The sequence below is a fragment of the Pteropus medius genome, unplaced genomic scaffold, assembly GCF_902729225.1.
Source record: "Pteropus medius unplaced genomic scaffold, Ma_sr-lr_union100, whole genome shotgun sequence".
In the NCBI taxonomy this organism is placed as follows: Eukaryota; Metazoa; Chordata; class Mammalia; order Chiroptera; family Pteropodidae; genus Pteropus; species Pteropus medius.
The window spans coordinates 3,189,030-3,205,587 of record NW_024344374.1 but is presented as its reverse complement, the minus strand read 5'-3'; positions in this window follow the sequence as shown (position 1 = coordinate 3,205,587).

Below are 16,558 nucleotides of genomic sequence, written 5' to 3'. Positions count from 1 at the left end.
CAACTTTGGTTTCAGAAACTTCACCACTACCATCCTTGAGCCAAACACTAACTTCTCTGAGTCTCAATTTCTTCATCACTCAAATAGTAAAATAATAGTTGCTAACACCAGGATGGCATTGCATGCACTAACATATATGGAAGTGCATTTCATGCTGTAGGACACTGTACCACCAGGAGTTCATCCAGGTGTTTGTTTTTATGTAAATGAAAGAAAAAATAGTAGAAAACCCGGTGGACTGTTTGTTAGCTTCATTTTCGCTCTACTTAAGAGCCATTCCTTTGCAGTCTTTTATTATTACTCCTCTTAAGACCTGAGGGATGGATCGTGACAGGTCTGTTGTGGCGCTTGATAACGGATTCTAAAGTTCTGAGCAGTCAGATTACGACCTCAGTACAGTGTCGTGAAAGCTGGTCAGGGAGACAAAAGCTATGGCAAATCTTTAGCCTTCCCAGGCAGCCAGGACCACATTCCCCAACCAGAAACTTCAGCTGCTATTAGCCCTTGTCCAGCCAGTGTCTCAGGTGTGTCTGTGAGAAGTTCAAAGCTCTTGGTTTCTGGGAAGATATTTTGATGTCCTAAGAACATCTGGTACATACATAACCCAAAGATTAGGTTTACACAGAAGGCCACCCTCTGACCAGTCTGTCAAGAGTGGACTTGCCCCGAGCCATGTCTAGTGGTACCATGCTAGCTGCAGTAATTCCCTCCCCAGACCATTGTCTGGCCATGCGCTCTTTGCACTGCCCCACGCTGAGATCTCTTGGACCTTATCCTAATTTAATTCCGCATATGTCACCTCCAGCATTCTAGATTCTAGGCCCTTCCTTCCTAGGAACACAACCCATGGCTCTGGAGAAATCTTGAGAAACAGGAGCCCAGGGAGGTGGCTTGGACTCGGGTGGAAAACCATTTGTGTACCCTCAGGCAAGTCATACCTTCTCTTGTGCTTTGGTTTGTCCAAAAGAGCACAGACTTGCTTGCCTCACCAGGAGACTGGGAAAACCTAAAAATGATCAGTAAAACACAGTTCAGATGTCAGATTGTGTATTTCTACTGGCAGTTTGAGGCTTTAATCAACTTCATATTCTCCCATGCTAATGCCTAGTAGAAAGTAATTGATCAAAAAATACTTGGTCTCATTAAAGTGAATTCTCGATATCAGTTACGTTAAAATATTTGTTGAAATCCACAAAAAGATTGGCATTTCAAATCTTCTGCCTCTTTGATGGCAGAATAATGAGAATTGCCCTTTCTGTAATAACCTAGTGGACACATTCTAAATAAAAGTTTGCTTGATCACAGTTCCTTCTCTGGTGCTGGTTTTCTAGTACAAATGAAAACAAAACAAAACAAAACAAAAAAACAAAAACAAAAAAAACGTGGACTATACTTCATTGGCAGCTGAAGTGATGAGGATTAGGACCAAGATAGCTCAGTCCCCTATGTGACTGGGACCAGATATAAATGTGCATGAATTTATTTCTCCTCAATGGATCAATTAGCCAGGACTCTGTCAACCTGAGAATGAAAAGAAATAAATCTAGAAGCCTCTATTGTAAACTCTCTGCCCTGGCCCCTTCAGCCTTAAATCTTTCGCAGAGCCATCACTTACACTTGAGGGTGAGTACCAGTAAGATTATAATGGCATTCAGAACTTCCCAGTGCACCGAGGACACGAAGATCTGCTCTTTGTAGACATACTTGTGGACGTGGGATGGAAGAGTTCACAGGGCAACTTCGAGGCAGAGCCACATGACATGACTATTTGCAAATTCCTTGAATTTCGAGGTTGAGGAACTGGACTCACAGAAATAGCACTCCTTTGACAGAGGGTAAAGGGGCATTTGTGAGAATTAAGTTATGAAAGACAAAGAGAAAAAAAAAACATGAAGACAAAGAGAAAAAAAAACATTAGTTTTGTGTAAGCATTTCCATTTCAGATGCTTAAACTGTACTAATGGGTCTGTATCCCAGGACCTAGTTCTATCCCACAATCCTGCCTGCCTGAGCGTCACCCCATTCCCTTGGAGAACCCAGGCTTATCCTATAAAAAGGACACTTGACCTCCTAGAGCTGAAAGCCTGTCCAGAACTGCCATCGGCCATGTTGCCTCCTTGCATTTGAGCTCTGGAATTTGGAAAAAGTTCTCCTATCTCATTTGACCTCATTTGCTCCTCTCTGGCACCCTAGAAATAAAGATATTGTCACACTCATACCCCAGATAAGGAGACCAGCCATCGCCTGCCTGCACAGGAAGGGAAAAGCTCACTTGCAATTATGAAATAATTTTAAACTACTTAGGGATAAACGGAGTGAAGAAATTTCCTGTCACATTTATGCTTTTGGAAAACAACATTTCCAGAGAGTAAGCAGAACCAAAACTAAGTATTAATTGCCTAATAACCACGGTTTTAAGTGGATGGAATTTTATGAGATGCCCAAATTGGGCATGCCATGTTTCTAAGCAAAAGGACTGAAAATTGTCATTTTGATTTGTTTTTTCAATAGATTCTAGTCCTTTCATTAATCTTCATTAATGGGATGGGTAGAAAATGGAAAGCAAAGCCAAAAGGATGCTTAAATTCCTCATAATTAGAGAAATATGACATGTAAATAAAAGTTCCCCCACTACCCACCCCAACCCCTACCAAAGTTTGTCTTGTTTAAGGAATAGAGTCATTTTTCTCCATTAAGCCAGCTCTATCGAAAACGTCAGCATGGAATTGGAGCCGCGGTAGGCCAGGCTGCGTTGTAAGTGCCTGCAAATAAATTGCTTTGACCTGAGTCACTTCTGCTGAGAATGGAATGAAGAGGCTCTGCTGCTTGCCTGGCACTGATGCAGGTACACACTTGTGGCGGAGACTTCCCCAGAACTCTAGAACAACCAACTGAAGTGCTTACCCGCCCCCTCGTTTTACAGACGAGGAAATGGGGTCGAGAGGGTGAAAGGCTCCGCTGGCCACGGCAGCTCTGGGGCCAGGATCAAGGGCTGCATTTCCAGCTCAGATTGTGGTGTGGTGTATGAGTGTGTGTGGGAGTGGGGGAGGCTTAAGGTTAGAGGCTGGGGCCAGAAAAGGGTTCCCCGGGAGAAGAAACTTAGCTGGGTCTCAAATGATAAGCACAAGTCGCGAAGGTGGGGCAGAGTGAGGGGTAGTAAATAATCCGAAAGAGAATAATTACAAAGCGTATGGAGTCTGGGTGTTGAGGGATTGCAGGGAGCTCAATTTGGGGAAGTGGGAGGAGATCGGGAGAGAGCAGGGCAGGGGCCAGGTCAAAGACTCTCGTATTCATTCTAACTGCCACTACCTTCTCTGTGCCAGCTACTGGCTCCTCAAGAGTTTTACCCACAGTCCCAAGAAGGTGGAAGCCGAGGGGACCAGACCACATGAGCTTCAGTCCTGCTGTGGCTGACTTGTGGGACAAGGTTGAAGTTTGTGGGGTTCCTTTCCAGGACTTGTCCCCTGCTCCCACCCGGCCCTGCAACACTTCCCTCCACCCTGGTGCCAACACAGGTAGGAGGATCATGCCACATACTGATTGCATCCATTGCTGGAGTTGGCTAGTACTGGCTCACCAGAGCAGGACACGCATGTCTCCTCCGAACTCCATGGTACGAGGAGTGGCAGATACTTCAAATCACCCCTGGTTTCATCTCATTCCTGGGAAGAACCATGCAAAGCCAGTACTCAGAGCAGAAATCTAACTTCTTTTACAGATGAATGCAGAATTCTGAAAAGCAAGAACCAGTTCACATTTAGCAAGCACTCTCTTGACAACCTTGGAACAAACAGACTTTATTTTATTTTATTTGTTGCTCCAGAACCGAGATTCTTTTCCAAGTACAATGACAAGAGAACTGAATTTGCAATCAAGAAGGCTCAGGTTTAAGTCTGAGCCTCACCACTGATTAGATACGTATTAGTAATCAATACATTTCAGGTTAGTCTTCGAGTCTCAGTTTCTGAATGAGATGGACAAACTGCTTCCCATCCTGATCACGAGGACAGAATAAAATAATAGACATTAAATATAGAGTTTGAGGCAAACAGCAGATACAGTGAGATAAATAACAGAATAGAAAGTGTGGGAACCAACTTGTCAACCACACAGAGAGAGAGTTCTCTTCCCTCAAGGGGAATTCCATCCATCTAGGTGGACTTAACATCGCCCCAGTCGTAACTCGTCACTTGTGGCCACTCAGCAGAAGAGCATAGGACACTCATGGGCGGTGAGCGGGGATCCACTGCCTTCCTTCGCCCGCTCTCCTGGTGGTGCTGGTGATAACTCCCTGAGGAACTGTCACAGCCAGATGTTGGCCAGCATAACGCGACACATGGCAAGCTCCAGAAACTTTTCCAGCTGTAACATCTTTGATCTCTGGGAATTCTCTAGACTCATGAAGAAACAAATCCTATTAACAGTGCTATGAGCACGCTTTCTTCCTCTAAGATCTCTGGAGAAAGAGTCGTCTGTTGCTGGGAGTCTTAAAAGAATGAGTCCTAGCAAGAGGTCCGAGGGCAGGGTTCTGCTTATTGGTGCTGCATAACAAATTACTCCAACACTTAGTGGCTTAAAATAACCATTTCATTATACCCGCTGATTCTGTGGGTTGGGGATTTGGAAAAGGAACAGGTTTGACTTTGCTCCCCAATGTCTGTGGACTCGGCAGGGAAAACTCGAAGCCTGGGGTGACTCAGCGGCTAGGGACCGGAATCACCTTCACTCACAGGTCTGGCAGGGACGTCAGCTGGTGTCGTCAGCCACCTCATGAGAGCCTGCACATGTCCTCACCTTGTGGCCTGAGCTTCCCCACAGCATGGCAGCCTCAGGTTTCTTTAAATGTCAATGAAGGACTCCAAAGGCAAACGTCCCAGCTTCAAATGCCAAAGCCCACTTCACTTCCCAGCCCCAGCTTTTTATGACCCGGCCTCGGAAGTCACTCGGTGTCAACTTCTGCGGCATTCTGTTCCTTCTGAGCAAGTTGGGACCCTGGCTCAGTTTCAAGGGGGAGGGGAATTAGACTCCACCTCTTGATGGGAAAGTTGCAAGACTCTAGAAAGGCACGCGAGGTATTGTTGTCGCCATCCTTGGAAAATACAATCTATCACAGGTAGGAACAGATATTTCTCACGTGGGGCCTTCACTTCCCTATCTATGTAATGTGAACGGCTTCAGCTTTGGTGTCTGTCCTTGGCCTTTAGAGGGGTCTGCTCCTCTCCAAACCCAAGGCTGGAGTCGGGTTCATCCTTCCCTCATGATGGTCCCATTAAAAGGATTTTGCAGGCAGCTTGGAGGCCAAAACCATGATTTGTTCATCTGTAATCTCCCACCCACATGCTGCTTCTGGCACAGAATGGGGTCCAGAAGTGGTCATTGAATTGGAATTATTTGGTTATTTAGATCTTATAGAACATTATAATAATCTTAACAAACATTTTATATAGTGCTTCTTATGTGCCAGGTACTGCTCTAAGTGTTTTAGAGGTGTTAACTCGTTTAATTCTCCAACAGGCTTTGGAAGGGACGGACGAATGTTATCCCCATTTTACAGATATAGAAGCTGAGGCGCGGGCATGTTTAATGACTGGACTGTGTTCATTCTGCTAACAAGCAGTAAAGCCAAGATTTGACCTTGGCAGCCTTGTTCTTGTAGCCTACACTCTTAACCCCAACCTCACTCTGCCTCTCAGGGTGTGGGGAGCCCTATAAACAAGCCATTGAGAATATGATGGTGATTCTACCACCTCCTTGAGCATTTGCCAGTTCTTGTCCCTTTCCGGATGCCCATGCCTTCATCAGCAACACCAGGAGGCTGAACTAGGTTTCTCAGGGCCGTCCAGGCCTGCTACAGATGCTATGTCTTCACAGGTGGACGAAGCCAAAAGCTGAACCGTTTATGACAAGCTTTTATGATCCTCTAGAAATAGCTTAATGGGGACTTTCAAAGGTTATTGAGGATCTCAAGTCCTAGGACAAAATGCCATAAACCAGAATACAACATTCATTTCAAACTATCCATCTTAGAAATGTATGCTGAGTACTGACAGATGCAATGTTAGCCAGGGGATATGACAGAAAACAGGAGGCATAGGGGTGTGGGTACCCCACAGACACTGGAGCACAGAACCAGAAATTACAAGGGAACCAGGGAGATGAGTGTGACACTTGAGTTGCCATGAGCGAGCATAGCCACGGGATCTGGCTTTCAGAGGAAAATCGAAAATTGCATGATTCTCACTTTGTGATCCTGGCCAGCTCTGAGACTTTGTTTTCTGGGACTGCTCAGAGCTCGGCACGAGAAGGAACTCACTGAGACATAATGTTCCAGTCCACACTGTCTTTTCTTGACACCAGATGCTTGCCCGGCTTACATTCATTGCCTGGCCAGCAGAGAGAATGAGGGCAAATGACCCCACAGTGATATTTTGATCCTTTTCTCATTTCAGTAGTGCAAAAACAGCATGACAGTGAGGACCATGGCAAAAGCCTTTGTCCCCTCATAACAGTCATTGCCAGGTGCCTTTCCACTTAGAAAGGGACAGAGGAGGAATGAGAAGTCCTGGCAAGGTGGGCCTGCAATCGGAAACAACAGGCCAGCAAGAGGCTACAAATTGATTCCTCCAGCCCTGGCTGCCTGCACTTGGCTCTGATGCCTGAACTGACTGCCCCATCAAAAGCCAGCACAAGGGAGAGTTGCTGAAAGGTAAATGCCTTCCATTTGTTCCATTCAGCGGTGCTATTAGCAGCACACGGAAAGAATTTTGGTGTCAGATTTTTATTCCGAAAGCCTCACTCAGATAACGGGGTATTTTGCTTACATAGCAATCTGCTTCTGATAGGATTCCCCTCCCGATTTTAAAACTCTTCTGCTTCGCCTCTCATAAGTAAAGCTTCGATTCCATTTTTCCTCGTCCCTTCTCTCTTCCACCTTCGCAATAATGACAGAGGCCATTTTCAGAGTTCGTACTCGGTGGAGCCCGTCCTCACCCTCGATGCTTCTTAACAACCTTTGACATCAGTCTCATCATTCTCTCCCTCGTAGATGAGGCTGTGCAGGTTCAGAGAAACAAAGTCACTGGCCCACGTTCACACAGCTGGGCAGTGGCAGACTGAGGAAGGTCCTTGGGTGAAGCCACAGGCCCCATCCCACCCTGCTACACCACACCCACCGCCCCCCCCCATAAGTGCTGCAGAAACTCTAAGTCACCAGAATCCTGGTGTTTCACTCGAGCTGCTCCAATTTATAATTCCTGTGCTTGATTACTCACTATAGATGTGTTAACATTGGTTTGGGGACTTTTTCAAGTAGTTTTGTAGCTTTTCTAAAACGCTTTTGAATTTTCCCTGAAAAGATTATTTTTCTAAGTTTAACATAGAGTCAGACTTTTGTTATTGTTATTCAGTATATAGTAAGGTTTTTGATGATTCTCTTGTTACTTTATTCGGTGTCACGGAGAACTTGCTACATCTACTTCAAGGGAATAAAATGATACCAGAATAGATTTATGGAAAATGAAAACAGGAACTGGCAAAGTCAACGCGATTTCACAATTTTTTGCTAAAGGAGTTTGCAACACTCGGATTTAGTTGCTTTATTATTATTATTTTTTTGTTCTGTTTCAAATGAAAGGGTAGTCTGAATTTAAGACATTTTCAACTTACTAGAATGCCACATGCCTAGTCCCAGGGAGGAGGAGGAGAACTCTATGAAAACCCAAGTATTAGAAACTTAGTCCTCGCATGAGGACCGCTCTGCTCCCATTTCCCCTAAATTGGGAAGCTGCTTTCTCTGTAACCTCAACGAGCTTGAGCTGCCTCATTAGAGAACAGAAAGAACAATATCCCCTTTTAAGGAGAAAACGCTTTTGCTATGATTTAGGGGCTACCCCCCTCTGCTCTACAGTCTATGGACAAAGGCTGGTAAAACTTAGAAACAGCTCTGAACCTCAGTGTTAGTATTTCTGAATCCATATTTACTGGATTTGCCAAAAAGGTTGCTGGGAGACTGACCTGTAAGACAAGTACGGGAAAGAGTTTTAAATTCTGCACAACCTAGTGTGTGGGGGTGATTACTAGAGCCACCGTCATGATTATGATCCACAATATAACTCGGCGTGCAGGCACGGCCCTGACAACACTTCCTATGATTATATGAAAGATTTTCAACAGCACTATGTCTAATCTGGTCCTGGCAAACATATCACCTATGGTAAGACTTTATTTTTATGAGCGATTCCAGGAGTTTGTGATGACCCAGTCAAAGGCTTGGCTTGAACTGATCTTTGGTACCGAAGGGAATAAAAAGATTCACTTTGTCATGCATTCATTTATTCATTCGACAAACCTGGTATGCCTTTTACAAAACCTTCAGATAAGGAAGAACTTAAGGATTTTAGAAGCACTGTTTAACCAGACTCTTCACATGTTAAATATCATATACCAAGAATGGGTGGGAAATTACTCTGCAAACTGTTAAGGTCATAGAAAGGTGAGAGACTCACTTTATAAATCATTTCGAAGTCTCCCTTCGAGCAGGTTTCAGAGATTCCTCTCATTTACCTTTTGATCATTTAACTCAGGTCTGCATGAAGAGTTTAAAATGGTCAAGCATATTTTAAAGTTATGTACTATAGTCATCTGTAACTTATCTATTTCAGTGTAGACTTTCTCCAATTCTTTGGAAGCAGCACGATTTTACGATTAATGGAGATGGAATGAATGGACAGCAGGACATCAAAGACCCCCACAGGCCTTCCCCTTCGAGGGTTCCTACAGGTGGAGGATCTACCTCCTTTGCAATGGCCTGAACCTCCTGGAGGGTCTCAGCTGAATCTTCTTAACAGATGACGTTCTGCCAGCCTCTCACCCTGACTCGTTTCACCGTAGCTGCCCGGGCCGTGCCTTCTTAGGGGATATTTGGTAGGTTTCTCGGGCCGCACGAGACTTCCTCTCTTTCCCTGGGTTTCTCCCCATCCCACCTGTCTACTTCCTGGGTGAGGACGGAGGTACACTGGGACAAGCTCTCTAGAAAGCAGGTGCTGAGGTATTCTGCTCTTCAGACAGGTACCCCAGAATTTGGGGAAAAAACTCTTCTCTGAAAGGACACAGAACTGGGGTAACTAGGACATAAAACAGGTGCACTGTTTAATAAATTTTAGCAGGAGACAGTGGGGTGCAGAAGAAAAAGATTCTTCGGATTATATAGCGGGGTGCGTATAAGGAGCTTGTCATCACATAGCTCAAGCCACTTAACCTCTGTAAACCTCAGTTTTTCATCTGTAAAATGGGGATGATAATAACTCTTACAGGATTACTGGGAAAACAAAATGAAGCAGTACTGTCTGTAAAGTAACAAGCAAAAGAGTGAGCCTATAAGTAATGGTTAACTCCATGGCCCGTTACAGACGCAGTCATAGATGCCGATGCAAGCATGTGGCAGCTTCCCAAACAGTGGGGACGATGGGAGATGAGCCCACTGTCCGGGAAGCTCTCTGCTCTGACCTTTTCCTGCACCTCCCTGCCTGTCTTTCCAACTCCAAAGCTTGTTCTCTGTACCACCTGCCTCCCACACCGAGGATCTTCTCCCTGTCTTAATTCTGCCATTCCTGCCAAATCCAGCACTGTTCTCAGGGAGCCCTCTCCCCATGGGTGCCCTCGTCAAGCTGCCTCATTTCTCCTGGGCTGCAATACTCTCCGTTCTGTGGTCTCCGGGCCTCTGACGCTTCTCCCACTCTACACCCTCTGTCTCTATAACCCAAAAATCTCATCAAACGTCCTACTTACAATCACTGGAACAGGTTGCACATACCACATGGGGTGGTCAAGCTGATCCACTGAGTACAGAAAGACACATATCAGAATTTTATTTACAAATATTTTATATATCATTCATTTTAATTTCTATTCATGAGTGTTTTATAATAGATTTCGAGCCAACATTTATTGAGCACTTACTGTGTGCTGAGTCCCATTGCATTTATCCTATTAACGTATATAATCATCAATAACCCTGGGTTATCATCGGCATTTTAAAGACAGGGAAACTGAGGCACAGCTCTATTAAGTAATGTTAAAGAGTAAAACACAGGCCCCAGATGGTGTCATTCATGCTAAAATCTATGATATCAAACCAAGATTTAATACCTAACATAATCTTAATCAACCAGACTGGGATTTTCTGGTCAATACCAACAAGGTAATATGCCATAGGGGCCCTCTCCATTTCCCCCCATAATAAAAAACTCTTCTCATTCTCTGTTCTCTTCCCCTAAAAATGATATCCCTACTCCAAAAGGATCCTTTCTTTTCTTAATAACTCCCTTGCCCCATTTTTATTCCTATAAAAATCTTCCATTTTGTACAACCTCTCAAGTGCCCTTCTAGTTCCTAGGTGAGATGCTGCCCAATTCACGAATCACTTAAAAAAGCTGATTAGATCTCCAAATTTACTTGGTTAAATTTGTTTTTTAACAGTAACTTACCTGTGGTCACACAGCCAATAAATGGCTGAACTTGTGCTCTTAGATTTCTTCTTGTATCATAATATATGCGCATAATTTGTAATTAAATGCATATGTACAAATTGGGGTTGAACGCTCAATTTCATTTTTTAATTTTAATTTTATTTTTTTTTGCTGTGGTTGCACAATTTTAAAATTTTAGATTAAATCTATACTTTTTATCTTGGCCTTCCAGAGCTATTACGATCTGGCTGCTGCCTACCACTGCACTCTACTTTCTGGGGACTTCCCTCATTACAGAAACACAAAGCTTCAGGCCTCCAGGGCTTTGCTGGTACTGTTATCTCTGACCAGCAGGCCCTTCACTCAAGACCTGTTAGCACAGGTGAAATTTAAAGTGTAAGGGAAATTTTTGTGCTTTAATGGGAAGACTCTGTATTGTCTAGGGGACACCTTCTGGGTTTTCTGACTGATTCAACGGGAGCAATTTTACAATTCTAGATATTGTAGATAACTGATAGCAATGCCAAATAATTCTTGTTTATAGACATGTAAATTCTGACCTATCCACAGAGGTTCAATTCACTTTTCTCCCGACCGTGGAAGAAGCTGGTTTTGCCTCTATTTGCATATTCCTCATCTACACCTGTGCCACCTCTTTGGCTTCTCCTTTGACCTGGGTATAACATCTGCCTGGTTGATCAATGAATTAAATGGAATCTTTAGCACACATCTATCTTCTATCTGTATGAGAGTTCGTGATATTATCCTATCCTGAAAATAAAGGTGAAGTCTGACCCAGAGCCCATGCTCTTTACTCTCATCTCATTCATTTGATAAACCTTCACTGAATACCTACTTAGTGCCAGACACCATGCTTGGTGGTTGAGATCAGAGATGAGTCCAGTATGGTTCCCGCCACACAGAGACTCCAAGTCAGGCTCACAGGAGAGGCATAGTGACACAGACAAACATTGTGGGCTCAAAGTGACGAGTGCCTAGCCCCAGTTGGGAACATAGAGAAAGTTTTCTGAAAATCAGGGTAATAATTTATACAATGAGTTAACCCCATTATGACACATACTAAAATTCTATTTAGAATGATTGGACAAAATATAATTTTATGTTGAATATTATTTGAATTAAGAGAAATAAACCTTGGCAACAACATCTGATTTTTCATGAAATCTCTTAGTAATGATATTTGGCCTGTGCTGTACTTGGAATAATACTGTATACTTTTCCAAAGAACATTGTTCGGCATTTCCAAATCCCAGGTACAGAACTGATTAGTTATTCAAACAATAGTCAGTCATCAAACAGCCATCCCCATGGAAAAGAAAAGACACATCTACGCAACAGTGGAACCATAAACCTTTCCTGATGCCTAGCAAAAGGACTGAGAGCATGCGTGGATTTGAAATCAGAGTCATGTGCCACACGTGACATCTCAGTCAGTGACGGACCACCTCTACAATGGTAGACCCATAAGATTATAATAGAGCTGAAAAATTCCTAGCGCTTATCAGCATTGTAGTTGTAATAACTTCATAGCACAATGTGTTACTGTGTTTGTGGCGATGCTGGTGTAAACTGCGCTGTCAGTCATATAAAAGTATGGCACATACGATTATGTACAGTATATAATACTCGATAATGATAATAAACGATATTGTTGGTTTATGTATTTACTGTACTATACTTTTTATTGTTTTTGTAGAGTGTACTCTTTCTACTTATAAAATAAAAGTTTTCTGTAGAACAATGTGCCACGTTATGCCAGCGGCAGCCTCGTACATCTTGCGTTTACTGCCTTTCTTGATGCTTCATTTTCTCTTGTGCTTGATTTAATCTCATGTTGTTTTATACAATAACATGCTGTACAGGTCTGTAGCCTAAATGCCATAGGCTACACCATATAGCCTAGGTGTGCAGTAGGCTGTACCATCTGGGTTTGTGTAAGTGCACTCTGATGTTTGCAGGACTCAACCACCTAATGACACATTTCTCAGAACGTATCCCAGTCATTAAGTGGCACATGACAGCAAAATTCAGACACACGTTTATTTAACTTAGCTTTAGATTGGTTATCCAAATACAAGTTTGTCTCTCTATCAAGTCATCTGATATTTTTCATCTTTATATTCCAAATGCCTTGCCCAATTCATTTATTCATTCTTTCGCCCATCATTCATTCATCCTAAAATCTACACTGAATGCCCGCTTGGATCTGTAGGAGCTTGAGGGGGTATACGATGGGAAAAAACTCAGTTCTTATCCTCAAAAGTTATAGTCTTATGGACGGGGATGGGGGCAGGGCCCACGTGTAAATACCCACAGTGCAATTTAGTTCGTGTTATTGTACAGTTATATTTAAAGTGCTGTGAGAACAAAGGAGACGGCGATAACTCATGAGGTTTTGTGAGGAGGCCGAGAACTTTCCACTAAAGGGAAGACACAAGGCTGGGCTGGGCTAGACAAATCCGAAATGACAGCTCACTCCCACTTGCAGAAGTATGTGTGTCAAGAGCATTGTTAAAGTATAATTTTCAAAAAGCCGAAAACACAACTTTCTTATAAGTGTAAAACAATGTCAAAGATTTCATTCAACTCTTTAATTAATAAGATGTTGAAACCAGTTCAAATGAGAATTGAAGGAGCTAGGCATTTGCGGGCAATTTAATTTTTAAAACTTAAGAATGAGATTACAGATTGGATACAAAAGTGTTTAATAAACATCGCCTTTGGGTTATCAACAGAGGGAATACTGACCACGTTGTATTTATCCCCGGGTTCAGTGAGCTGGGTTAAATACCCTAGAAAACACTTGCCTACCCCGGGATTTGTGGAGCCCTCCCATCAAGCTTGAGATGATCCTGGCAGGGACACTGTTTAGATGACAAGTGGTCTTACCCGTTTCTGTTCTTTGTGCCCCTCCTTCCTGTATTTCACTTAAAGGATGTAATGGAAGTTTATAGGACAGAAATATTTAGGTATTTGGTATTTGGGGAAGGGGAGCACACCGTATTTTAAAGTCCATAGTATCGTGGTGTCATAAAAATTACCTGACGCTTAGGAATAATAGGCAGACGAGCTTCCTGGTGTTCTTCCTCTGCAGCTCTGCACTTTGACCTTTGATTGGCTCCCTGTTGATAAGGCTATTTTCAATTCTCTAAGGGCTGAGGTTAGCTTGTAGGTTTTTTTTGTTTTTGCTTTTGTTTTGTTTTGGTAGAGATGCAAAATTTCTGACTGTGTTAAGCTTATAGGGTTCACACTGTAAGTCACACTGTAAGTCACACTGCAGTGACTTTAGTGACATTTCAATGGCAGTGAGTTTACCCAGTTTGGAGCTTTCCCAAACCAGTTGTAGCAGCAGTGGCAAAACCAGCAGAATGAGCCGATTTGCCAAATCTCACCAAGGTACACCCTCTCCAGAGCTTTGAGAAGATTCGGTCAACACATAATGATTAAGGAAAGAGCTGGTAGTTTGGGGCATGGGGACAGTGGGGCAAACTGATATGAAGAAGTTCGTGACTGGTGTTAAGGAGCGTGGAGATTCTCGATTTGTGACTTGAATGAAAGACCAAGGATAACACCCAGAGGGGTCTAAGCCAGAGAGAGACACAGTCCATTCTTCACAGAGGCATGACTACTCTGAAAAATTCGAGTCAGGACACTCAGCAGGAGGCGTGGGGATTATTCAGAGCTGAATGATGAAGGCTTGGGTATTTTAGAGAAATAGTGAAGCAGAATTCACAGAGTTGGTAACCCATTCATGTGAGGAGAGAAAGAGAAGAAAACATGAGAATCTCTGTTTATTTTCTAATTTGAATGTCTGAGAGGAAGGTGGTACCATTTGAAAAAATAAAAATAAATGCAGGTTTAGGGAAAAGAGCCGAAGATGATGAATTTAGTCCTAGACTGTTATAGTGAGCATGGAGTAGGCGTTGAAAACCTTGATGAACTGGACGGACCTTAGAGGGCCCATTGGGTCATTGTTTTCCACAATGGTCTTGCCGGGGAATAACCTGTACCCCTGAGAGTATTTTACAGAAGCGACACAGTCTGAGACTCATGTCGCAACAATTCTGGCAGAGTATGAAGCTTCCACCATCTTTTTAGTCAATTATTTATGAGGATTTGAATACTTGCGGTGTGTCAGGGATGCACAAGGATGCCAAGGTTACTCAGACTGCTCTTTGTCCTCTGAAGGTTCATAGTATCTGAGAAATTAGCAATAGCAGATAAGAACAGAGGGTGGGGAGGGGGTGTAAGAGTCGCAGAGAGGAGCCCACTGGTCTCCTGGCTGTGGGCATCCGCTCTCTCCAGGGCACAAGATCAGTGGGCCGCAGAGTTTATGCACCTTCATCTGATACAAGAAGTCACTCACAGGAGGAAGGGGAGAAAGTAACTAAAAATAAAGTGGTTTCTGATTTGAGTATTTTGCAACATTCTTTGGGTCATTTTAAGGAACAAGTCCCCATGTTCTTGTAGGAAGAACTTGGAAATCAGCAGCCATAGGCGATTTGAGTCATAAAACGTTTAAGGCTCGAGCCAGGCTACCAGAAATCTTTCAGACATTGCTTCTCCCTAAAGAGAAGAGAAAACTTAATTTTTCTTCCCCTTCTCTTTTCTCCTCCTTCTCTCTTTCTATCCCTCCCTCTCTCCTGTTTCTTTCTCTCTGGAACACAGGTGCTAAGAAATACATTGATTTGATCCCTTTACTCCCCAGGCAATAGCATAATATCACCAAAGGTTCAGGTACAAGATGTCAAGCCTTTTAAAGGCTCTGTTGGGCAAACATTACTGCAGACTCCTGGGAACAAAACAAAGAGAATCTCTCTTAAGGTTTAGTCAACCACTGCAACAGAAATTAAATTGAGAGACATATCCCTCCCCTCCTCACAGAGCCTCTTTTAGCAGAAAGAGTGCCAGCTGGGAAATAGGGGCACCTGAGTTCTGGCTTTGCCACTTAACTACGAAACCTTGAGTAAGTCATTTTCCACTTTCCCTGCGGTCCTCAGTTTCCTTCATCATAGTAATATCTGCCTAACAATCCTCATAGGCTTCTTTTGAAGATCAAATCATCATAATGTAAATGAATGAAGTTTCAGAAAGTATAGCATACTATTCAAGTATAAGATGTTCTTGTGACCATTATTATTGTTGTTATTACTGTATCCTGTCTACTGGAAGGGAGAGTTAACTATGTGAGCATCCCTTTACACCTAGGAAAGGTAAACACGAGAACTTGTTTGGTCCAAGAAAATTAAAAGGTGTAGAATCCATTGACCCAAAAGCATGACACATTTTTTAGCATGTCTCTAAGTCGCAATTTTACACACACACAAAAAGAATAATATCCCTTGGCTTGAGGGTTTTTAGCAAGACTTACTTATTTTTCCCTCTTAAAGAACTTCTAAGGATTTCTGGAAACGCTAAATCACCCTTGAGTCCATTCATTTCCTACTAATTATCCACAAAAGGCCTCTTGACTAATATACTAAGCTGTACCATTGTGAAGAACACTGAACATTCATTCAGACAAAAGCTCCTGGAAGATATAGACAGAGCATGAGACATGAAGCCAAAGGGACTTCATAGGCTCCTCATCTCATCCTCATGTAGGGGCTCCCATCTAATGGGGCATTCTGGTGGGAAGGGGGCAAACTTTTCATGGAGAAAGAAAACCGGACTATGTGCCAAGGGTGGAAAGTTCCCCACTGTGTCTGTAACACCTGTTGATCACATACACTACTCCACCATTGCCGCCCCCGAAAAGACCCTGTGGTCCATTCACATGGGGACTAAACAAGGTCTCTACATTCCAGGTTTTCTCAGGCTATTGCAAATTGAGCTGTTGACCATTTATCTCTGCTCAAGAGATCTTTATTGTGGGAACTTCCTGTCTGATTTTACTTTCAATCAATAAGAGTGTGACTTCATTACTTCACTGTCAGTTCATTAAGATTATTCTGCCACTTTGTGCCAGACACATTGCCATAGGTCTTGGGAGACAGGATATACATGGCCCTGCCTCACGGTGCTTATAGACCAGTGTCCTATTGGCTGGGGTCAAGAGTAGGATGTGACCA